Source organism: Lissotriton helveticus, chromosome 2_2 (genome assembly GCF_964261635.1).
Source record: "Lissotriton helveticus chromosome 2_2, aLisHel1.1, whole genome shotgun sequence".
Lineage (NCBI taxonomy): Eukaryota > Metazoa > Chordata > Amphibia > Caudata > Salamandridae > Lissotriton > Lissotriton helveticus.
This window is the reverse complement of record NC_136060.1, coordinates 115,025,369-115,050,351: the sequence shown is the minus strand read 5'-3', so window position 1 is coordinate 115,050,351 and position 24,983 is coordinate 115,025,369. Positions and strand designations below refer to the sequence as shown.

Genomic DNA, 24,983 nt, shown 5'->3' with positions numbered 1-24,983 from the left:
TTTCAGTGACTTATTGCCTTTGCTTACAATATTAATAAAGCTCATTTTTCACCTCCAGAGGAGTGTTGGAGTTTCTGTGTGAGCAAGTGGTGTGCGTAAGTTCAGATTACGCAAGTGGGCAAAGCAATACATTTTGGCGTAGTCGGTGGCAGGATTCGCGCTGGAGCATGAGTATTCTAAAAGCTCAGGATTAAGTGAGAGCTGGTTTGACTGTCTGGGTGAAGCAACGCCAGAAGATGTTTTAAATTGTTTACAGAAGGTTCCTGTGGAGAAAAGTAAAGAATTATGTACAGTGGGTCGCAGAGGTTGGGTTTTATTGCATGCCTACCGTCAAGTTTTTGACAAATGTTTATCTCTGCAGCGGGAACAGTTGAGCTTAGAAAAACAACTTGTTGAAGCTAAGAACATTTCTACAATGCTTTCCTGTCAGAATAAGTTATTACAAGATAAGTTAGAAACATATCAGACAATAGCAGAACGGGCAGCCGTGTTGCTGAATACAGATACAAGAAGAGGAGAGGGCGAGTTAGTAAACGGAAGGTTCATTTAGCGATTGCCAAAGCAGGCTTAGATTTTGACCCATCAAATTGGGACTCCAACATCTGGGAATCGTCAGAATTCTCCTCAGAAGGAGAGCAGCCCTTGCAAGGGGAGGGACGAGACGAGGAAGGAAAAAATGCTAAGAGATTGGAAGCACAGCCCATTCTAAGACGGAAACTTCAAATCGCTCCAGGGAACCCAGATGGAGTCATGTTAAATAGTTTGGAGGATTTTACCCAGCAAGAAATAAGTGATCTTTTAGCAAGGTTTAGACAGAGGCCTGGTGAGACGCTATTAGCTTGGATGGTGCGCCTCTATGATCACGGCGCTTCTGGGGTCATGTTAGATGAGGGGGACGCTGCTAAATTTTGTACTCTCAGTACTGATCCCACTGTGCAGGGATATTTTCGGACCTTCCATGGTGATGACCAAACTACCCTGTTGCAGCTAGCTGCACGGGGGTTTGGTCACAAGTACCCCACAGATTCAGACTGGCCTGGGAATGAAAAACCATGGTTTACCCTAAGAGATGCTTCTCAGAGAATTAAGGAGGAAGGGATTAAGTTGGCGGTTCTTGTAGGTGAGGCGCATAATTTAATGGGTCAGTTAATGACTGTGTCAATGCGGAACAAAATTATTCGTTTGGCGACCCCTGCATACAAAGCTGTGGTAATGACTTTGTTAATTAATCAAACTGGTGATACCATAGGAGAAGTAGTTGAGGCAGTCCGTGAGCTGGGAGAGTTTGGGGAATGGGCCAAGCCAGACAGAGCTTCACGCCCAGAGTCCCGTACTGATAACAACCGAGTGACCAGACGTGATATGTTTTTAGCACTGTTAAAGGATGGGGTGTCAAGAAGTGAGATTGGGGGGGCGTGGCTGAGCGCCGGCGAACATGGCCGCTTAAGCCGAAAGCTCCGGGCGACTGACCCTCCAACGGACATAAATCCGGCAATAATCCGATAAGTTCTGCTTACTATCGGTGTTGTGGGCTCCCTGGGAGACTGCGGCGCCCTCCGGTCTGACTCCGGACCCCGGTGACCCTCCACCACCGAGCGGTGGCTTGCGATGTCTCTGCCCGGAACAAGAGCCTGGAGCGGGACCGCGCATCGGGCGGCCTCCGCGCTCAGGTGAGGCCCCGGCTTCAGGGCCTACCCGCCTGTCCTTGCGGAAGCTCCGAGACCTCGCTACTGGAAACATCGGCACCATCGGAGCACCCCCGGCTTAGGTCACCTGGGGGGGGGCGCTTTCACCCCAACATAGCGCCGGTGATCCGCCACAGACGGCGAGGAGGTGAGACCAGCCCATCCTCTAACAGGACCGGAGACTGAGGCCACGACGTCACGTGGCAAACCCGGGCTGGGTCCTGCATGTCCACGGTCCCGCAGACGGCGTGGCCTGACGCAGGGGAGTATTGGACATCTGCGCGGCACGGTATACCCAGCAGCTTGCCTCGCTCTTGGTGCAGGACGGGTCAGGGGACCTCCATAACACCATCGTCGCCATTGCTGAGCGCAACCATATCCTGAGGGCCGTTGCGCTGGCCCGTTAGCCGTCGAAGGACACATAAGGAAGGTGCGTAGGTGCTTTTCCCCTGGTCCGTCGCTGAGGCAGAGCCATCTGTAGCAGTGGACCCACTCATCTGCTGTGACTATTGCGGCTGGAATAGGGACGGGAAGCCATCTTGTTGCCGCCACGTGGAGAGCACATAGCTTTGGTGTACGGACCGGTCCCAGTGGAAGCAGCGCAAAGAAGGGGCAGCGAATCTCTGTGTAACCCCAAGGTTCTTCCCCCCCAAGGGTTGCGAGTTACTTGCCTTTATTGGCTAGACGCTGAAGCCGCTTGACTGCAGATCGAACAGAGGGGACAATTAGTGTAACCATGAGATCCAAGACTGGCACCTCCACGCAAACCAACAAGCTGGATAAATACACGGTGCAGAAAAGCACGCCACAGAAGGCAACGCCGGCAGACGCACAACAGAACCAAAAAGAGCCGTCTTTATCTAATATCATGGAAGCCATCCACTCACTGGGGGCGACCCTGGAGACTAAAATAGATAAGATATCCATCGAGGTGAATCTCCTCCGCGCGGACCTAAACAAGACGTCCGAAAAGACCAAGGCCAACGAGGCTGACATCGTCGAGCTGAAAACGTCTGCGAAGCGGCTGGAACAGCGGGTGAGTGACCTGGTCCACCAACACCGGCAAATGGCACTTCATCTTGATGATCAGGAAGGACGGGCCCGTCGGAGTAACCTCCGCCTCGTAGGCGTGCCGGAGGGCCTTGGTGGACCCAGTATGGAACTCTTCGTAGAGGACTTGGTTCTCAACCACCTCAAACCCAGGCGTCTGTCGAAATTCTTCACGGTCGAACGCGCCCACCGGGCGCCCATCCTGAAGCCGAAACCAGGAGCACCGCCTAGGACGATCATCGCAAAAATCCTCAATTACAGAGACAGGGACGCCATCCTACAAGCGGCAAGACAGGTGGGGGACCTGCATTATGAAAACGCTACGATCCGCTTCTTTCCTGACTTTACCCTGCAGGTCCAGCGGGAGAGGAGATCCTTCATAGGTGTAAAAGCGGCCCTCAGGGAAAAGGGTATCAAATACATGATGTTCTTTCCCGCCAGACTCAAGGTCCTCGCTGGCGACAAGTCCTTCTTTTTTACTTCACCCTTGGAGGTGTAGGACTGGCTGGACAATGGCTTGCCTGCTAATGGGAGGGGAGCGGAAGATCACAACTGGAGGGAGACACAGGCATCATCTCCGGGCTCTGCGACTGGAAGGACAGACCTGGATCGACAAAGCCAACACTCCTGGGCGTCCAGATCTGCCAGTCCTCGATGGGACATCCCAGAAACGATGGATGGCCGGGGAGACTGAAAGGCCTCAAGACTACTGTTTGGTAAATCATTGAATAGAGACCGTTGCCATACCCGCATATGTTTGTGACTGAGGGGTGATCTATATCTGCTGAATGGGAATGTCATGAACACGTACCGGACGCACTTAATGCAGAACTTATCTCTTGCACAGTCTTTTACTGTTATGTTGGGGGGGGGGAGGGAGCCTGGGCGGCGGACATGGCCGGTGCCAATGCGCACCCCTGACAACAGGTCCACCAGGAAGGGGAAACAGGTTATTTAAGGTTGTAGTTTCTTCCTCTTCCGGGGTACGTTTGGGGCGAAAGGCACTCTGCTAATTGGGGATGTGGGTAGTTTCAGACCTACGGAGCAGGGGAGCAGGGAGGGGGGTTGGTACTTGGGGGGTGGGGGTTGGAGGCGGGGGCGGGATGGGAGGAGGGGCAGTTGGGGTCGGGTATGGAACTAAGACATGCTTAGTAACGAAACAATCCATGTGTATTTCTCACTTGCTGCATTGGTTTGATTTTTCGGGGGGGGAGGGAAGGAGGGGGGATCAGGATGTTTTTGCAGTCACAAATTGATATATCGAATAGAGTCGAAGGGCGCATCGGAATGCATGATCAAGTATTCTCGCACAGCAACGGCTATGGCTAAGAGGTGGGACAAGAGTCTTAGGGTCCTCAGCTGGAATGTGAACGGGCTGGGGGACAGGCTTAAGCGGACTATCGTTCTACAATTTATCAAACACCATCGCCCTGACGTAGTGCTGCTACAAGAAACCCACCTGTTGGGTAACACATGCCAAGCACTCAATAGATGGGGATGCACCCTGGCGGTCCACTCCGGCTTCACTTCTGGCTCTAGAGGGGTGGGAATCCTTCTGCGCTGTTCCTTGCCCCTCCTCATTGACCGCACAGATACTGACCCACAGGGCCGTTTTGCAGCACTGTCGGGAAGGTGGGAGTGTCGCAGGTTGAATCTTCTTTCCTCTTATATCCCACCTGGTCTTCAAACCCAATCTTACATAGACCTGGGCACACTCCTCCTCTCCCTTCCGGATGGCCAGTTGATCATTGGGGGGGACTTTAATGCAGTCGTCTCAGGAACCTTAGATAGACACCCTCCCAGAGACACGCCACAAGGGCAACGATGGCTAGCCGACTTTATAGAAGCCTTTGGTCTAACAGATGTGTGGCGACTTCTGCACCCCACTGACGCCCACTTCACATTTTTCTCCGGCCCGCACCACTCATTCTCCCATTTGGAGTACATACTCACCCCGCTTCAGCAAGACACGGTCATACAGGACGCCACACACTTAGCACGAGGTATATCAGACCACTCACCAGTTTTGGGCACACATTACGGTTGGAACCAGACGAGAGGGCTGCATAACACCGATAAATCCCAGGCACCTTAAAAGTGAAGAGCTCAAGAAAGCGCTGACCATTTCCATGACTAGATACTTCAAACACAATATTGGGACAGTGAACTCCTCTGTTACACTGTGGGAAGCATTCAAAACGGTGCTTAGGGGGGAGGCCATGTCAGCAATTGGCAGCCGCCGTAAAGACAAGGAGGCACAGGTCAAGACTGTAGAAAGAGATCTCGTGGCGCTGGAGGAGGCGGCGCGACTGGACCAGAAGCCAGAGTCGCTACAACGGCTGCACCTTAAAACGACAGAATATAGGGAGTTAACCACGTAGGCGGCCAAAACCGTGACCAGGGACACGAAAGGCAGGATATACGATCAAGGAGACAAAGCTGGTAAACTTGTGGCGTGGTTAGATCGCAAGCAGCAAGAGAATAGGGTCATCCCAGAGATACGCACGCCCTCTGGGGCGGTGGTCACGGAGCCCCGAGAAATTGTAGCGGAATTTGCACGACATTTCCGGCAGGTCTACAGTAGGAGATCTGACCGCCCGGAGGAAGACTCTGTGGCATTACTAGCAGACATCCGAATGCCATGCTTGTCTGACGAAGACCGAGACACACTTGACCTCCCACTCGACACCGTCGAGCTGGAACGTGCTATCGCAGACCTCCGTCCAGGTAAGGCTCTTGGACCTAATGGTCTTCCATTTGAGCTCTACAAGCTAAAACCGGACGCCCTTAGCTCACACCTCAAACATATGTTCGAGGATAGCAAGGCGGCGGGCTCCCTACCACGTGACCAGCGCATAGCCACCATCGTAGCCATACCAAAAGAAGGGAAGCCGAGAGAGTTGTGCTCATCATACAGACCTATTTCGCTACTCAACGCAGAGCCGAAAATACTGGCTAAAACTCTCGCCAACAGACTCCAATCGGTCCTACCCGCCTTGGTACATCCTGACCAGTCAGGCTTCATGCCCCATCGCAACACGGCACTCAACCTTCGTCGCCTCAACGGTGTACTGGGAAGGTGTCACACCCTACAGGAAGATGCGGTGGTAGTCTCTCTCGACGCCACCATGGCATTCGACACCCTAGAATGGCCCTACATGGTCGCGGTGCTCCGTAAACTGGGCTTCGACCCAAACTTCATAGCATGGATTCGTCTCCTCTGCACGGAGCCATTAGCCCAAGTGGTAGTTAATAACAAGGTCTCCGAGGTCTTTGGCCTAGAAAGGGGAACTAGACAAGGATGTCCACTTTCCCCCTTCCTGTCCGCACTCTCTCTCGAACCGATTGCTGCATGGATAAGACAAGACGTATACCTTAAAGGGATTAGATGGGCCGAGGGGTGGGAGGATAAAATCTCCCTATACACAGATGACATCCTCCTCTACCTGACGAGACCCCGAAGGTCCATTATGGCGGTACTTGACATATTTACAAGTTTCGGTAGAAACTCCGGGTTCCAGATCAACTGGAGCAAGTCTCTACTCTACGCCCTTCATGGTGGCCCGCCTGTGCTTCCCAGTACCTGCCCGATCACGTTGGCGACAGACGGTTTCAAATACCTGGGGATCTTTGTCTCCACAGACAGGGCCAGGATGTACGAGAAAAACCTGATGCCGCCTCTTAGACGTCTCCAACGGGACTCCATCACTTGGCGAAAGCTGCCTTTGTCCCTGTTGGGCCGCGCAGCCCTTTTTAAAATGATGGCTCTGCCGCGGTTCCTATATGCACTTCAAAACTACCCTGACCTGGTGCCTAACTCTTACTTTACAGGAAGTGGCACAGCGAGACCTCCTCTGGTCTGGTACGCCTAGAATTGCGCTACGAAAACTCACACTGGGTTGGTATGATGGAGGGATAGCCCTCCCAGATATCCGTAGATACTACTGGGCAGCACACCTCTCTGCGATTAACTAGGGAACATACAGTGACGGGAACGACCCAGGGTATGGGATGGACAGGTGGTTCCTCCCCGGAGGGAACTTTGAAGCCGCGCTTTATTCTCGACCCGGCAAATACCCACTTACAGGAGCGACTAAACACTCGGTACAAATATGGCAATAGCACAACGTAAACTTGGCTGGTACAATGTCCTCACCATGGCCACTTTGCTTTAGGCATCCGAAAAATGAGGCACCCTGGGGAAAACTAGAGGCTTCCGTGAATGGGATCTTATAGGTATCTCCCACATTATGGGGGCCCCAGGGAATCAGATCTTTCACCTACCTGCAGGAAACCTATGACCTAGCCCAAACCGAATACTTTAGATATATACAAATCAGACACTCGCTCCAGACTACCATAACCCCAGGGACCACACCCCCACAAGCCTCTCCACTTGAGGATAGACTGCTAGATGGGCACCTGCCAGAACACGCCATCTCCCTCACATATAAAAAACTAATAAACAATTCCCCTGATACACTTCTCTCCCTTAAAGGGAGGTGGGAGGCGGATGGGCTGGAGATCGACGACGAAGAATGGATGAGTGCTTTGGCCTCCCCTAAGGAGGTCGCAATTTCGTCTAGGTTAAGACTCATTCAACTCAAAATATTGCATAGAGTTTATCTCTCCTGTACTAGGCTGCAATTAATGGGTAGAGGAGGGGGGGGGCTCTGCAGGAGGGGTTGTGGTGAAACGGGCTCCTTCTTTCATATAATATGGGAGTGTTCGTTGGTGCAAAGATACTGGTGGCGTGTGACATGCTGCATGCAAGAGGTGTGGGAGGTAACATTGCGACCAGAGGCCAAGAGATGCCTCTAAACATCTGGGAGCCCACAGACTTGCCTGCTAAGGGGAAGCTCTGGGTCACGCTGGGACAAATGGTGACCAAAAGAAACATTGCTCGCTTATGGGGCGCCTCTGTCACACCGACACTGACCGAATGGAAAAGAGACATGGACTGCAGCATGCTGCAGGAAAAAACTGTTTACATGGCATGGGGATGCCCGCGAAAATGGGGAGAGGTGTGGTCGCGTTGGAACGACTTTAGAGGTAATTTGTGTGAGTCTCCCCAGGTCCGCCGCTCTGGCACAGAGACCCTGGACTGAAACCACTCCACCTCAACTACTGTTGTCTTATATGCTGTCATAATCATCACTAATGTATGCCTGATGCTGTACCTGACTTGCTCGTACAAATGTACTGACTGCTATGTTTTCGCTCATTTTTGCAAATAAAAAGAGTTAAAAAAAAAAAAGAAGTGAGATTGATGGTATTGAGACGAAAAGCATGTGGGAGATGTACCGTAAGCGAGGACTGGATAGGAAGGAGGGGAGTAGGCATGTGAATAGAAAAGATAACAAGAAAGTGAGTCGTATAGAACTGGAGCCTGAGGAGAAGACCGAAAAAGCAGGTCAGGAGAGAGAGAGGAAGTGGGAATCTCATTTGAGAGTGACAAAAGAGAAAGGTTGGGACTGAGATTGCACAGATTCAAATGGGGACCGGGAAGAGGGGGAGTTGTTCCCTGAGGGTTACCCAACATTGTATTCAGATCTGCGCCGGTGCAAGGATGGGCTCGCAAAGATAATAGACCACATGTGAGGGTTGAGATCTATAGGAAAAAGAGAAATGTTCAGGAGGTGCGGGCTTTGGTAGACACAGGAGCGGAGGCCACATTGAAACATGGCAATCCACGAAAATTTAAAGGACAGTATTTTACCATCACAGGTTTGGGAGGACAGGAGACACCAGCAGTCCAAACGGTAATTCAGATGAAAATAGGCAGACTTCCCAAGAGAGCATACACTGTTTTGATTGTGCCTATTCCTGAGTACATTATTGGCATTGACATTCTGAAAGGTATGACCCTATACTTAGATGACGGATGCTATCAGTTTGGGTCAAAGCAGTACTTCTCTGTAGCTGCTGTGAGGGTGGGGTGCTTGAAGATTCCCCCAGTGAAGGTGCCCCAAGCAACAAAAGTGGTTCACATAAAGCAGTACAGGATTCCAGGGGGACATGATGAGATTACCGCAACTATTCGAGACTTGGTAGAGGCGGGGGTGGTGAGACCGATTACCATGGCGTGGAATAACCCCGTGTGGCCCTTGCGCAAACCTGATGGAAGCTGGCGCATGACAGTTGATTACCGCGAGCTTAATAAGCATACGCCCCCATTGACAGCCGCGGTCCCAGACGCCATCACTTTGATTGAGAAAACTCAGAAACACAATGGGACACGGTATGCGGTACTTGATATTGCCAATGCTTTTTTCACAATTCCACTTGCCCCTGAGTGCCAGGAACAATTCGCGTTCTCATGGGGTGGTAGGCAGCACTCGTTTCAATCTCTTCCTATGGGGTATTTACATAGTCCCACGATCTGTCACCTGCTGGTGGCAGAGCATTTGGACGAGGTGTCAATCATTTCTGGAGTACAACTTTGTCATTACATTGATGATGTGTTGATTCAAGGAGAGACCCAAGAACAGGTGCAGGCTCAACTAGACAGAGTGGTAGAGCACTTGCAAAGCAAAGGGTGGGTGATTAACCCCAAGAAGGTGCAGGGACCCTCTCAGAGTGTGAAGTTTTTAGGCATTCAGTGGCATCAGGGGCACAGGGAAGTGCTTAATTAACAACAGAGGTGGTCAAGACTCACACATACATCCTGGTATCCAGCAGGAAAAAGACAGACTGTCTCCCTTAGTGTGCCCAAAGTGACTCCTGTATCACAGGAGAGAAACAAAAGAGGGCCTGAAACTCACCTTATGTTCCAAACAAAACGAAAACAAAAAAGTCGCCTTGTTTGTTAAGAAGGACCCTCACTCACCACTAGTTGGTGACATGCTTCATCATCGGGTCCCCGCTGGGGTGACCGAATGTCCCCCCAGCGTGCTACAACGCCTGATTACAGCGGAGCAGGATGTGGTGAATGTAACAGTGCCGAAATTAAGAGGTGACTATTTGTGAGGTTGTGAGTGTATTAAAAAATGCGAGATTGTGTCCTTTCAAAAAAAAAATTTAATATAGACCAATCTGCATTGTATAAAAACAGGGTGAGCGGATTCCACAGGTTCTGAGTTACGGAACCGGGATCCTGGTCAATAAACAATGGTCAACATGTTTCTGCTGTTAATTGCGTTTTGCTCAGCATTCATCAGGACCTACACCAAAGTCCTCCGGTGGTGTGCACGCGCTAAGGTGCACCCTCCCGAGAGGCTCAAAATGTGAAAAAATATTTACAGTGATCAAGAAATTGTCTTGATGTAATCACCACAAATTTAGTAGTGAGAAAAACCTGTAAATAAAATGGACAAACAGGAGACAAACAAACACAAAACATTAACAGAGATTAGCCAATGCTTTTGCTTAGTCTGAAGTACTTCTGATCACTGTTAATTACAGTTAGTGGCCTCGAAACTAATTGGTATCGTGCCAAAACGCAGGGTGTGACCCCGAGTCAAGAGGTTGCCTGCACCGAGATGTGAAGGCTTCCCGTCCCAAGAATGACGAGTATATGTCACTACCATCATTGTGTGAATCATAACAAGTAGTGCGTGTTACCACTATCGAACGATGTGGTTTGTTACATTGCAGTGCTTAGAATCGTATTTGTTTTTTATCAGACTCATGGGTGGTGGTCGGAATACCCTGGACAGACGAGGTGACCGCCCCACACACAATGTTGAAGAAATGAGAATGCACCCACCGCATCAAAGACGGAATCATGCCCTGTCGGAAAAAGTCAGCGCGGGACATTTTCACGCGATGGCAATCTATCATGAAATAAAAGCCATTGAGGATTTTAGCCGGGACCAAGCCCTGTTGAAATTGCGGACTCGCGCTGGTCCCTTTTTGTTGGAAACGCTAAAAATCCCCCCAGGAGAACTTACTTTCAACACCGCGGCTCCCCGTGAGGCACCTACTTGCTCGGCTGCTGACGTCCGGGAGTGCCGGGGGTGGGGCGTGTGATAGTTTTAAAGAAAGTCCAATGTGATTGGATTGGCGGCGCACGTGGGTAGATTAGTGGCGCGCCCTGACTCAGTTTTAAAGGGGAAGTGCCCTGAGCCTGTGGACACGGACCGGGGTTCGAGTCCCATGGCCGGTGTTTGGATATTATTACCATAAACAACTTGAACCAATGAAATGCATCATTATTTTAAATTTCAAGAGGACATTATATTAAACCTGCAATTTTCAAAGAGAGAAGAGGAAACCATGAATAGACAAGAATGTTTTTACTAACAAACAACCAGGGCACAGTGAAGATCTTAAACACTGGCGTATTTGGATATTATTACCATAAACAACTTGTACCAATGACAGGCATCATTCTTTTAAGAGGACATTATGTGGCACCAGCAATTTTCGATGGGAGGAGAAAGACATACATAGACAAAAGGGTTTACTGGCAAACCATCAGGGCACAGTGAAGGTCTTAAACACTGGCGTCATGGGTTGCTGTGGATCAGGTATGTGATTTCCTGAGGGTCTCTATGATGAAGGAAGGAGTACACAGTTATCCCTACGGCCAGGTAGGGAAAAATGGGCAGATGAAATTTATTTCTGCTGTGATTAGAACATGACCATGTTATCTCCTGAGGACACTGGCCCATGGTATATCGTCGTTGAGGCCGGTCTTATTGGTGCCCAAGCGATACACCCACCGTTGTTCTTTTTCAAACAACGTGGATTCAGTGGCACTGGCCAGGTGCTCCAGGATAGTCCAATTCAGATCATTAGTTGTGTGGTTAGATTGTACAAAATGAGCAGTCAATTTAGTTGAAGATTTTTTGCAACGAATATTGCTGCGATGCTCACAGATTCTGATTTTAATACGTCTGGAGGTCATTCCCACATATAATAGACCGCACCTGCAGGTGATTAAATACACCACATTTGAAGTGTTGCAATTTGTGTGGCAACGCTGCTCCCAGCGTGTGCCATCCGCCAGATCCAGAAACTTTGTGTGGGAGGTAAGGTGGCAAATGTTGCAATTCCCACATGGATGGTGACCAATGACCGGGGGTAGGCCCCATGCGTTGAGGACACTCGGTGTTTATTCATTGGTTGTTTTATCCCTCGGTCTAGTATGTACAAGAGAGTCCTTGAGACTGGAGGCTCTCTTATATGAAAAAAGAGGTTTCTGCCAATCCTTTTTATTACTGGTGATGATCTTCCAATTCTTTGAAATGCACTTGCTCACTGCATTTGATAGTGAGTTGTAGGTAGTTACACATGTTAATGGTATTTCGCCGTTAACTCGTTGGGGCTTATCTTCCAGAAGTGCCTCCCTGTGTTGGTATCTGGCCCTCTTCTGACTCTTGTTGATGATTCCCTTCGGATACCCTCTGTGTTCTAGTTTGGTAGTAAGTGCGGTAGCTTGTTGTTTGTAGGTGGACAGGTTGCTACAATTGCGCCTAAGCCTTAAATACTGGCCGTACGGAAGGTTCTCCTGCAGTGCCCGTGGATGGTAGCTGGTAAAATGCAACAGATTATTTTTTGCAGTTGGTTTGTAAAAAGTGCTGGTTTCCAAATGTGCCCCTGTCTTCCTAATAGCAACATCCAGAAAGGTAAGTTCATCATGGGAATATTCATGGGTGAATCGCAGATGGTCATCGCAGGTGTTAACCCAGGAAAAGAACTCTGTGAGAGTAGTTTCGTCGCCATGCCAAATCATAAACACGTCATCTATGTAACGTTTCCATACGGCGATGTTATTGCCGTATGGATTGGTGGGGTTCAGTATGTGTTGTGATTCAAAATCAAAAACGTACAGCCCTGCCACCGATGGGGCAAAAGTACTGCCCATTGAAGTCCCTGTTGCTTGTAGATAAATCTGACCATCGTACTCAAAGAAGTTGCGTTTCAGGGCAAGGGTGGCACAGTCAACAACAAATTCTCGTGTAGTATTGAAATTCCAAACCTCTCGGTCTAGTGCTTCTTTTACTACCTTAATGGTCTCATCCTGTGGGATGCAGGTGTACAGACTCTCAATGTCCATTGAGACCAAAAAACATGGATCACTAGGCAGGGTAACTGTACTGAGCAAATGAAGGAAACTCTTAGTATCCTTGAGATAAGTAGAGTTGGATTGAACTATAGGTCTTAAAAAGAAGTCGCAGTACTGGGAGAGTGGTTCCAGGAGTGAGCCCAGACCGGAAACAATAGGCCTCCCAGGGGGTGGTAACACGTTCTTGTGTGTTTTTGGTAATATATAGAAATACGGGACTCGCCCCTCTGATTTTGTCAAAAAGTCCGCCTCCTTCTGGGTGATGCAACCATCTCTCTCTGCTGTTGACACAAGCTCAATGATTTCATCTCTCAAGTCGTCTGTAGGGTCGACCCCAAGCGGAATATAGTTGACAGCATTGTTCAAAAGGCGTCGGCACTCTGTTGTATAATCATTTTTATTCAAGATTACAATTCCTCCCCCTTTATCTGCACTCTTAATGATGACCTCCTTATTCATTTTTAAGGATTGAATGGCCCTGAATTCCTCAGCAGTCAGATTCTTTTTTATTTTTTATATATTTTTATTAATTATAACACAAGAGTAGAAATGTACATTTCGGGTATCATTGGTATAACATATTACAGTGGCGAACGGGCAGATGAAATAAAGAAATACAATCCAATTGTAGGCCTCTGGAAAGCATCAATACCAGCCGAAGCTGGGTCAAAAGAATACAAGACAAATAATCATAAGCAAACATTATCAGAATCTGCCCACCAAGGATACAGGATATAAAATTAGACACTCGACACCCGAATATGCATAACAACAGGCTCAGGAGAATATGCCACATCTCTTGTGGAGAGGGGAAAAGGGAAAAGATAGGTCATAGAACAAAAGAAAGGAAAAAAAAAAAAAAACACAACCCCCCACCCTGCACCCCTGTGGATGGCTACGACCTAACCCCACTAGCAGTGTGCCTGTCGCCCCCTAAACTACACCCCAAGGAAGGGAAAAGACGGAGGAGGAATATCTTACGACCCAATGCGGGCTCCCGGACTCCCCTCCCCCCCGCCGCGAACAGATGTTCCCCACCATGGTACTAAGAGAGGTAAAGCAGACTTATAAGCAAACTGATGGAGAAATCACCAGGAGAGAAAATACCATCCCGCCCAGCCCCAGACATAACAGAGGCAGCAAATCCCATTCTCGAACACAGTCAGTACACCAAAGCCAAAAAAGAAGAATCCCATATGGCCCTCACTCCCACCGATACCACCCAGCAGTGTCAAAGGAAGTCTCTGTACAGAATTAAAACAGTCAAGTTCAACCCTGGCCTCTACGATCCATCACACAAACCCTCTCCAATAGGACCAGCACAATAGCAAAGGAGTCAGAACGTTGTAGAAAGGGGAGAAGATCTATATAGCATGAAAGGGTCAGAAGAGTCAATTCTCGAAGTCTATCAGGGATACGAAAGTCAATCCAATGAATATCGATGGAGGTCCCCAGAAACGAAGAAAGAAAAAAGTCCTGTGAGGGCGATGACTTTGCCGAGTTTGCTGGCTGGTTAGGGGCTCCAGTCGCGGGCCGCTGTAGTTGCGCAGATATAATAGGCGTCAGATTAGAACGATGCTCGGGGTTCTCCTCCCGGATAAAATCAAACTTTGCGGGGGTCACCATATGGTGCGGGTCTGACTCTGGGCTAGGGTCCGGTCTCGAACAAACAGTCTCAATGCGTACGGTTAGGTTGTGGAGAGCAGCCTCCATTTGCCAGTGAAGAGCCCCGATGGCGGCCATGACGGTCCCCAGCGTCGGTCTACACGCCGTCCGATCCATCTCCGCTTAATCGATGACAAAGCAGGTCATCAACCCCGGAGGTCGGCTACTCCGGGGAAACCAACTGGAGTGGGGTGGGCGAAGTCGACTGGCGACTGTCAGGCTGTGTGCTCGTTACACCGCTGCCAAGAGCGGGGGGCCCCCCCGCGGACCCCGAGGGCTGCAGCAGGGTCCCAGGAACCAGACCCCCACTCACCACGGCATCCACGTCTCGTCGCTGTCTAGCGAATATACGCAGGGACTCGAGACAACCACCAGGATCGAGAATTTGTGTCACTCCAATGAGACCGGACCCTGCCAGGTACCCGCGGCCGATGTTGTTCAACTGAAACCCGGCTGGGTCAGTACTCGAGGCCCCGGCTTACAGTCTGGAGAAGGCCCGAAAATGACAGACGGTGTAACTTCGTCAAAAAAGGTGATAAAGACTCCGGGATTGCGTTCCTGGACTCAGTGACGATTCGGACACACGGGAGTCTGGCGGGAGGTCAGGATTAAGTTCAGGATATATCCATCAGCGACGGAGGTCGACGGAGCCGGGAGCTTATGCGGCCATCTTGGTTGCTAGCGTAGCTCCTCCCTGATTCTTGAAAGGGGTCGGTTCTTGGAGTTCTTCCACTTCCTTGGAAACAGCCTGCTCAAATGCCAGGATATCTGGTGTAACAGTGTGTGGAGGGGGGGTGAAAGTGGACTTGAGTTTGAAATCAGTATCACCCTCCATCCCTTGAACTCGATCATGGTTAGAGGTTTCAAAAAAGTTCTTTAGCCGGAGCTTTCTAAAAAATTGGTTCAGCTCACAGTGAAGTTTGAAACGGTCGAGTCTAGGGGTGGGGATGAACCCTAGTCCTTTCTCCAGTACATCTGTCTCTGATTGTGAAAGGATGTGGGAAGATAGATTAACCACTAGGGTTTCACGTTGCTGGGCCCTGGCCTCTGGTCCGCTGTTATGGTGGTTGTGAGGTCCCTTGTTCCCTCCTGTATGTCCCAGTGTACCTGGTTGGAGCCTTTCTGCCTCCCCCGGTTGCCCCGCCTGCCTCTGTCCTGAAAAGGATGCGGGTACCCTTGGGGATTGAAATTGGGATATGGCATAAAATTCGGATTCAGAAGAGGGCCAGATACCAACACAGGGAGGCACTTCTGGAAGATAAGCCCCAACGAGTTAACGGCGAAATACCATTAACATGTGTAACTACCTACACCTCACTATCAAATGCAGTGAGCAAGTGCATTTCAAAGAATTGGAAGATCATCACCAGTAATAAAAAGGATTGGCAGAAACCTCTTTTTTCATATAAGAGAGCCTCCAGTCTCAAGGACTCTCTTGTACATACTAGACCGAGGGACAAAACAACCAATGACCAAACACCGAGTGTCCTCAACGCATGGGGCCTACCCCCGGTCATTGGTCACCATCCATGTGGGAATTGCAACATTTGCCACCTTACCTCCCACACAAAGTTTCTGGATCTGGCGGATGGCACACGCTGGGAGCAGCGTTGCCACACAAATTGCAACACCTCAAATGTGGTGTATTTAATCACCTGCAGGTGCGGTCTATTATATGTGGGAATGACCTCCAGACGTATTAAAATCAGAATCTGTGAGCATCGCAGCAATATTCGTTGCAAAAAATCTTCAACTAAATTGACTGCTCATTTTGTACAATCTAACCACACAACTAATGATCTGAATTGGACTATCCTGGAGCACCTGGCCAGTGCCACTGAATCCACGTTGTTTGAAAAAGAACAACGGTGGGTGTATCGCTTGGGCACCAATAAAACCGGCCTCAACGACGATATACCATGGGCCAGTGTCCTCAGGAGATAACATGGTCATGTTCTAATCACAGCAGAAATAAATTTCATCTGCCCAATTTTCCCTACCTGGCCGTAGGGATAACTGTGTACTCCTTCCTTCATCATAGAGACCCTTAGGAAATCACATACCTGATCCACAGCAACCCATGACGCCAGTGTTTAAGAACTTCACTGTGACCTGATGGTTTGCCAGTAAACCCTTTTGTCTATGTATGTCTTTCTCCTCCCATCGAAAATTGCTGGTGCCACATAATGTCCTCTTAAAAGAATGATGCCTGTCATTGGTACAAGTTGTTTATGGTAATAATATCCAAATACGCCAGTGTTTAAGATCTTCACTGTGCCCTGGTTGTTTGTTAGTAAAAACATTCTTGTCTATTCATGGTTTCCTCTTCTCTCTTTGAAAATTGCAGGTTTAATATAATGTCCTCTTGAAATTTAAAATAATGATGCATTTCATTGGTTCAAGTTGTTTATGGTAATAATATCCAAACACCGGCCATGGGACTCAAACCCCGGTCCGTGTCCACAGGCTCAGGGCACTTCCCCTTTAAAACTGAGTCAGGGTGCGCCACTAATCTACCCACGTGCGCCGCCAAACCAATCACATTGGACTTTCTTTAAAACTATCACACGCCCCACCCCCGGCACTCCCGGACGTCAGCAGCCGAGCAAGTAGGTGCCTCACGGGGAGCCGCGGTGTTGAAAGTAAGTTCTCCTAGGGGGATTTTTAGCGTTTCCAACAAAAAGGGACCAGCGCGAGTCCGCAATTTCAACAGGGCTTGGTCCCGGCTAAAATCCTCAATGGCTTTTATTTCATGATAGATTGCCATCGCGTGAAAATGTCCCACGCTGACTTTTTCCGACGGGGCATGATTCCGTCTTTGATGCGGTGGGTGCATTCTCATTTCTTCAACATTGTGTGTGGGGGGGTCACCTCGTCTGTCCAGGGTATTCCGACCACCACCCATGAGTCTGATAAAAAACAAATACGATTCCAAGCACTGCAATGTAACAAACCACATCGTTCGATAGTGGTAACACGCACTACTTGTTATGATTCACACAATGATGGTAGTGACATATACTCGTCATTCTTGGGACGGGAAGCCTTCACATCTCGGTGCAGGCAACCTCTTGACTCGGGGTCACACCCTGCGTTTTGGCACGATACCAATTAGTTTCGAGGCCACTAACTGTAATTAACAGTGATCAGAAGTACTTCAGACTAAGCAAAAGCATTGGCTAATCTCTGTTAATGTTTTGTGTTTGTTTGTCTCCTGTTTGTCCATTTTATTTACAGGTTTTTCTTACTACTAAATTTGTGGTGATTACATCAAGACAATTTCTTGATCACTGTAAATATTTTTTCACATTTTGAGCCTCTCAGGAGGATGCACCTTAGCGCGTGCACACCACCGGAGGACTTTGGTGTAGGTCCTGATGAATGCTGAGCAAAACGCAATTAACAGCAGAAACATGTTGACCATTGTTTATTGACCAGGATCCCGGTTCCGTAACTCAGAACCTGTGGAATCCGCTCACCCTGTTTTTATACAATGCAGATTGGTCTATATAAATTTTTTTTTTTGAAAGGACACAATCTCGCATTTTTTAATACACTCACAACCTCACAAATAGTCACCTCTTAATTTCGGCACTGTTACATTCACCACATCCTGCTCCGCTGTAATCAGGCGTTGTAGCACGCTGGGGGGACATTCGGTCACCCCAGCGGGGACCCGATGATGAAGCATGTCACCAATGGATGTATGACGTTACAACGCATACTTTTACAACGACTACCATTACAACGAATTTTTTACAACGCAAAAACTTTTACAACGCATACCATTACAACGCAAGATTTTACAACGCAAGTACCTTTACAACGCATACCATTACAACGTAAATATTGGTAAGTATATAATATTTTTTTTAATATAAATTATTTTAAATTATTAAAATATAATTAAATTTTATTTAATTTTATTTAATTAATTTAATTTAAATATAATTTTAATTTATGTTTACAAATTAACCCTGTGCCCCAAAAACCCAAAACTGACCCTGAACCCTTAAAATATTTTTTTTAATTTAAATTAATTTAAATTATTAAAATATAATTAATTTATTTTTAATTACATTTAATTAATTTAATTTAAATATAATTTTATTTTATTTTTACAAATTAACCCTGTACCCCAAAAATCCAAAACTGTCCCTGAACCCTAAAAATACCCCTTTACCCAAAAACCCAAAACTGTCCCTGAACCCTAAAAATACCCCTTTACCCAAAAACCCAAAACTGACCCTGAACCCTAAAAATACCCCTTTACCCAAAAACTGAAAACTGACCCTGAACCCTAAAAATACCCCTTTACCCAAAAACCCAAAACTGACCCTAAACCCTAAAAAATACCCCTTTACCCAAAAACTGAAAACTGACCCTGAACCCTAAAAATACCCCTTTACCCAAAAACTGAAAACTGACCCTGAACCCTAAAAATACCCCTTTACCCAAAAACCCAAACATATAATATTTTAAAAATAATTATATACTAACCAATACTTACGTTGTAATGGTATGCGTTGTAAAGGTACTTGCGTTGTAAAATCCTGTGTTGTAATGGTATGCGTTGTAAAAGTTTTTGCGTTGTAAAAAATTCGTTGTAATGGTAGTTCGTTGTAAAAGTTGCGTTGTAAAGGTTGTTTCCCGTCACCAACTAGTGGTGAGTGAGGGTCCTTCTTATCAAACAAGGCGACTTTTTTGTTTTCGTTTTGTTTGGAACATAAGGTGAGTTTCAGGCCCTCTTTTGTTTCTCTCCTGTGATACAGGAGTCACTTGGGCACACTAAGGGAGACAGTCTGTCTTTTTCCTGCTGGATACCAGGATGTATGTGTGAGTCTTGACCACACTTGCGACACCTAGCGGGATAATATCACTTTTTTCTCAGTCACTCCTCTGTTGTTAATTAATTACTTATTCGGGGTATAGGAGTGTCCTTTCATGCCCTTCCTCTCTTGTTGTTATTGAGGGAGCACAGGGAAGTGCTGCCACAAGTGAGGCAAAAGATCAAAGAGTTTTCAGTGCCAAAAAACAGGAAGGAAGCGCAGCGTTTCATTGGATTGTTTGGTTTTTGGAGACAGCACATTCCCCATTTGAGTCAGATTTTGGCCCCTCTGTACAAGGTTAAGCGGAAGAAGCATGAGTTTGAGTGGGGGGAGGCACAGCAAAAGGCGTTTGAGTCAGCGAAGGAGGCTATACAGCGTGCCTTGGATTTATGGCCCATACGAGAGCGACATATTGATTTAAATGTAACTGTCCAGGATCAATATGCAACCTGGAGCCTGTGGCAAAAGCAGGGGAGACAGAAGGTGCCCCTAGGGTTTTGGACAAAGAAATTACCTGATGCTGGACAGCAGAATACTCCTTTTGAGAAGCAGTTGTTGGCATGCTATTGGGCTGTGGTGGATACCGAGTAGTTGACCCTAGGGCACAATGTGTTTTTGAGACCTGAGATACCTATCATGCAATGGGTGATGAACTCACCCAAGACACACAGGATTGGGCATGCACAGGAGGCTAGCGTCATAAAATGGAAGTGGTATATACAAGACAGAGCACGAGTTGGTCCGAAGGGAACCGCAGTGCTGCATGAGCAAGTGGCACAGACTCCTGTAGCAGATGCAGAAATGTTGCACAATGTACCTAAAGTGCGGGAGTCCCCGGTGAAATGGGGTGGGCCTTTCTCAGAGTTGTCCGCAGAGGACAAAAAGCATGTGTGGTTTACAGATGGCTCAGCCAGATATGTGGGGACTAAGAGACATTGGAAGGCAGTGTCATATAATCCAGTGACCAAAAAGTTGTTGTCAACTACTGGAGAGGGGAGAAGTAGTCAGTTTGCAGAATTGTATGCGGTTTACCAGGCGTTAAAGCAAGAGCTCCCTGGTACATGTCACATTTATACTGATTCATGGTCTACGGCCAATGGGTTAGCCACTTTCCTTCCCACATGGCATGCTCACAATTGGATGATTCACAACAGGGAGGTCTGGGGAAAGGAGTTGTGGCAGGAAATTTATGAATTGTTGTCACAGAGTACAGTTACAGTGTATCATGTCGATGCTCATTGCCCGACTGACTCACTAGAGTGTTGGTGCAATTCCTTTGCAGACCAAGAAGCGAAGATTCATGAAGCTGAGGTGGAGACGCAGGATTCTGATTTGGTGGGCATGGCTAAATGGGCGCACCAGAAAAGTGGACATTTGTGCGAGCGAGCCACTAGCAGGTGGGCTGAAGGTAGAGGGATGTACATTCCCCTAGATTTGATTAAGACTGCAATCATTCACTGTCCTGTTTGTCAGCATACTCAGCACAGACCAGTTCCACAGGTAGTGAGAGGCCAGTTAGGCAGAGGGAAGTTACCAGGGCAAATATGCAAATTGATTTCATCGGGCTGATGCCAATGAGTCGAGGATGTCAGTATGCCTGCACGGTGGTGGATACCTATTCTGGCTATCTCATCGCCTTTCCATGCAAGAGAGCAACCTAGTCTAACACTCTGAAAACTTTGAATTTGGTGATCTTATGCTATGGAAATCCATTGCAGGTCCAAAGTGACAATGGGTCTCACTTTACAGGAAAGATGGTGCAAGATTTTTGTGTGCAGCATAACATTGAGTGGATCTATCACATACCCTATTACCCACAGGCAGCGGGTTTGATTGAGAGAATGAATGGTTTGCTGAAAGAGCAGTTGAAAAAGTTGTCTGATGGGTCATTGAAGGGGTGGAGGGATCACTTGTCTGATGCATTGCTTATTTTGAACAACCGACCCCTTGTGGATGCAGAGACTCCTTTCATGGGTATGTTGACCCCAGCTTTGCAGATTAAGCCCCATGTGGCCACAAACACGATTCTGTATTGGGAGACAGCTCCCGGAGCTTTGGCTCCATATCGTGCCACACCAGAGGCTGCGGGTCTTGATTTACATGCCTTGAAACTTTATCGATTGCAAACACGAGACATTACCTTGATTGAGACAGGAATTTGAGTTCAAATTCCCCCAGAGCATTTCGGGCTAATTGCTCCTCGATCTGGGCTTGCCCTTAAAGGCATCCAGGTTTTAGGAGGGGTGGTCGATGCCGATTACCAGGGGGAGATCAAAGTTATCCTATTGAACAGTGGAAACAATGATCTGATTGTGCAACCCGGTGACCGCGTTGCCCAAATGGTCATCATGCCGGTTTATGGAGGAAATGTCATGAAGGGGATGGCCCCAGCCCTTCTAACTGTGCGAGGAAAGGGCGGGTTCAGATCTACTGACAAGAACCCAGGGGCGAAATTGTGGGTGGAGTCCCCAAACAAACCTTCTGAACCTGCAGAATTGATCGCTAAGGGCAAGGATAATATCCTAGTCATCAATAAACCCGGACAGGAAAAGTGGGCAAATGTACCTGCTGAAAAATGTTATTTGCGAGAGTGATTATACCAGTTTGTTTTCTGTTTCTAGATCACAGTATGGCTTGCCGCTGCGATGATTGCGCGGTGTGGTCGGTGTTTGGGCGTGTCCGGAGGGGTCCGGGAGGGTCCGGGGATGCCGAAGGGGATCAACCGCCCGACTCGGATGACAGCATTGTTGCAGCAACCGGATAACATCTGGACCTACTTGGCCGGGAATGTGCTGAAAACTTCCCACTTCTGTATGAGAAATCTTCAGAGTACAGCTGATATAATATCCACCTGTCTTGTCGCCGTACCTACCCCTGCACATGTGCTCCTACACATCTTTAACCAAACTAACTTTGATGGGGTAGTGGAGGAAAGTGATGTTCGAACACATCTGAGTCTTTATGAGTACTGTCACTTTTGCCCGGAGGTTACAGATAGCCTCTGGAGGAACATGACGAGTATTGTTACTTACAATATCTCTGGAGATGTTTGCTATCAACTAACTTGTGACCCTGCCCAAATTGGCAAGTGTGGCCAATTGAAACTAGAGAAAAGCAAACAATTGTCCCCTGATCAACAAACATTATGTCAGTCACGACGTGACAGTTTTTGTAATAATGTGACCAATTATATGGTTTGTAATCACACAGTATTAGCCACTAGTCATGTTAACCATGTGAAATTACCTAAAGGATGGATGTTCTCGTGTGGTAATATTTCATACACTTACATACCAGCTAATATAACTGGAGGACCTTGTGGCTTATCACGATTAAGCCTTATGCTTTTTCCCATGCATTCTGGTACACGTATTCGCTCTTCTAGAGCCACTATTCAATTACCTGAGGATTGTGACTCCGATATTGAGTTGCTTTCTAGAACAGAATATACTAGTTTGGCTCTTTCCATTGTAGGAGTGCCAGGACTGTCCGTTCGTTTATAATGCCAGGACAATTGCAAAGCTTGTCTATTTAATAGTGAAAAATCTCAATCATACTTCTGCCGCTTTAGCTGAATTATTATTAGATGTTCAAGGAACGAGAAAAGCAGTTTTGCAAAATAGGGCAGCTGTGGACTATTTGTTGCTAAAACATAACCACGGTTGCGAGGACTTTGAAGGGCTCTGTTGTTTCAATTTATCTGATCATTCTACATCTATCCATGCACATATCAATGCTTTAAAAGATTTAGTGAAAGGGGTTACTCAACACGTTGACCAAGGATGGTGGGATTGGTTGTTTGGATGGCTGCCTAATTTTGGACAGCTTCGGTATATCTTGGGTGTTATTATAGTCATTATTTGCATTTTTATCTCATTATGTTTTTGCATTCAATGCATTCCTAATCTTTTCTCCCTTTTTCGTCCCAGATCGATGATCTTTAGGCCAATGGGGTATGATGGGTGAATCGAAGGTCAAGGGGTGGAATGTACTGCATTTGCCATTTTACACGTGCTAAACACCATGTTGACCTCGATTCCATGCAATACTCTGATCTTCCATTTTATTTCATCGCACTTCCATTTTGTGCTGCTTTGCCCTGTAGTTACACTTAAGCAGTAACATAAACATGTTTTTCACGTAAGTCAGTACAAATGGGTGCGAGGCATCTCGTGAGGATGCCTCGTGAGGTTATGGTGTACCTTCAGAGTGTTTTTCATGCATTCCATACTTATCTCTAGGACATAGGGAGGATGGCCGTACAGAGCTCCAAGGCCGTAGATAGGGAAAGGAATGTCTTTGGCCTCAGCACAGCCCAAACAGAATCTGGCCAGTTCTGTCTGGGCGGGTCTGATGCAAAGATGGGGGCCAGCACCTGTGAATAGATGGGTGAGAGCGCCTGCTAGAGGCTTCTCGAACAGGTTGATTTAAGCTATAAAAAGCTCTGTCTGTGCTGTGGAGCTCAGGAACTCAGTCTTGGAGTGGACGCACTCGTGGGACAACTTTGGTGCCCGAAGAGATTACTCCCTGAGCCCCGGTCTACGGGTTCCCGACTTGGTGTTCAGTGCTTGGCGTTGAAGTCTCTGGTGCTGCAAATGAATCTGGTGAGGTGCTTTGTACATTAACTGTTTATATACCTGTATTCACGGTTTCATATTTATGTACCTAGTATGGTGTATTCATTGTTTATTGCCTTTCACTCGGTGCCTAAGAATTTATTAGTTTCAGTGACTTATTGCCTTTGCCTTCAATATTAATAAAGCTAATTTTTCACCTCCAGAGGAGTGTTGGAGTTTCTGTGTGAGTAACTGGTGTGCGTAAGTTCAGATTACGCAAGTGGGCAAAGCAATACAAACACCACCGGATAATGGTCTGAGTTTGTACTTGGGAGATGCTGGGCCACTCTGTACCATGCTACCAAATTGGGGGAGACTAGCCAAAAGTTTAACCTGGTCCATGTGCCATATTGGGCCGCATAATGAGTGTATGCGGCATCCGCTGGGTTACGCTGGGTCATACATCGACAATACCAACCGACTCACATATGTCTAACAAAACGTTGCGTGCACGGGGTTTAGTACCTGGAGCCTTGGCTGCGCTGTCACGCCCCGGATCCAAAAGGAGATTAAAATCACCACCCATACATATGTGGTCAGCGTCTCATTGGAGAAGCTGTGTGTGAAGCCTCTGGAAAAATTCAGGACTGTCGACATTAGGCGCATACACGCTAATGAACGCAATTCTGTGTCCCAGTAAGCGTCCCTCCACAATAGCCAACCACCCCTCACTATCGTTGCAAGCTTTTGTGAATTGAAAAGTTAAACGTTTTTGGATCATGACAGCTGTACCCCGCGCATATGTGCTGTATCCTGCAAAATAGCGGTGTGGGCCCCAGCTCGACGCAAAAGTGGTGGTGAGAGTCATGGGAACGTGGGTCTCTTGCAAGAACACAATGTCTGCTCCGTGGCATTGTAAATAGTGAAGGGCGTGTTTACCTTTCCTGGGGTTGTTGAGTCCACAGACATTCAAGGTGATCAATATTAGATCGGAAAATGGTGTCAGCCTACCCTGTCTCGCCATCCCAGCATATTGACCCATCTCTCTCCTCATCCACCGCTGGTAACACCCAAAAACCAAGCTCACTGGTCCAATTTCAAAGCTTATGACAACCTCTCATCTTGAAAAGTCTATCCTCCTTAAAACTGAATAGCCACTTCAATGACCCACTCCCCTCCAACTACC

General features: G+C 47.7%; 1 protein-coding gene and 1 pseudogene across 4 annotated transcripts in view; one reads left to right on the top strand and one right to left on the bottom strand.

Annotated features, from left to right (window-relative positions):
- The window catches only part of PDCL2 (phosducin like 2), a 474,415-nt gene that overhangs the window by 128,509 nt on the left and 320,923 nt on the right, over nt 1–24,983 (bottom strand). The window lies entirely within an intron of this gene.
- Nucleotides 21,947–23,207, top strand: LOC144821942 (uncharacterized; annotated as a pseudogene).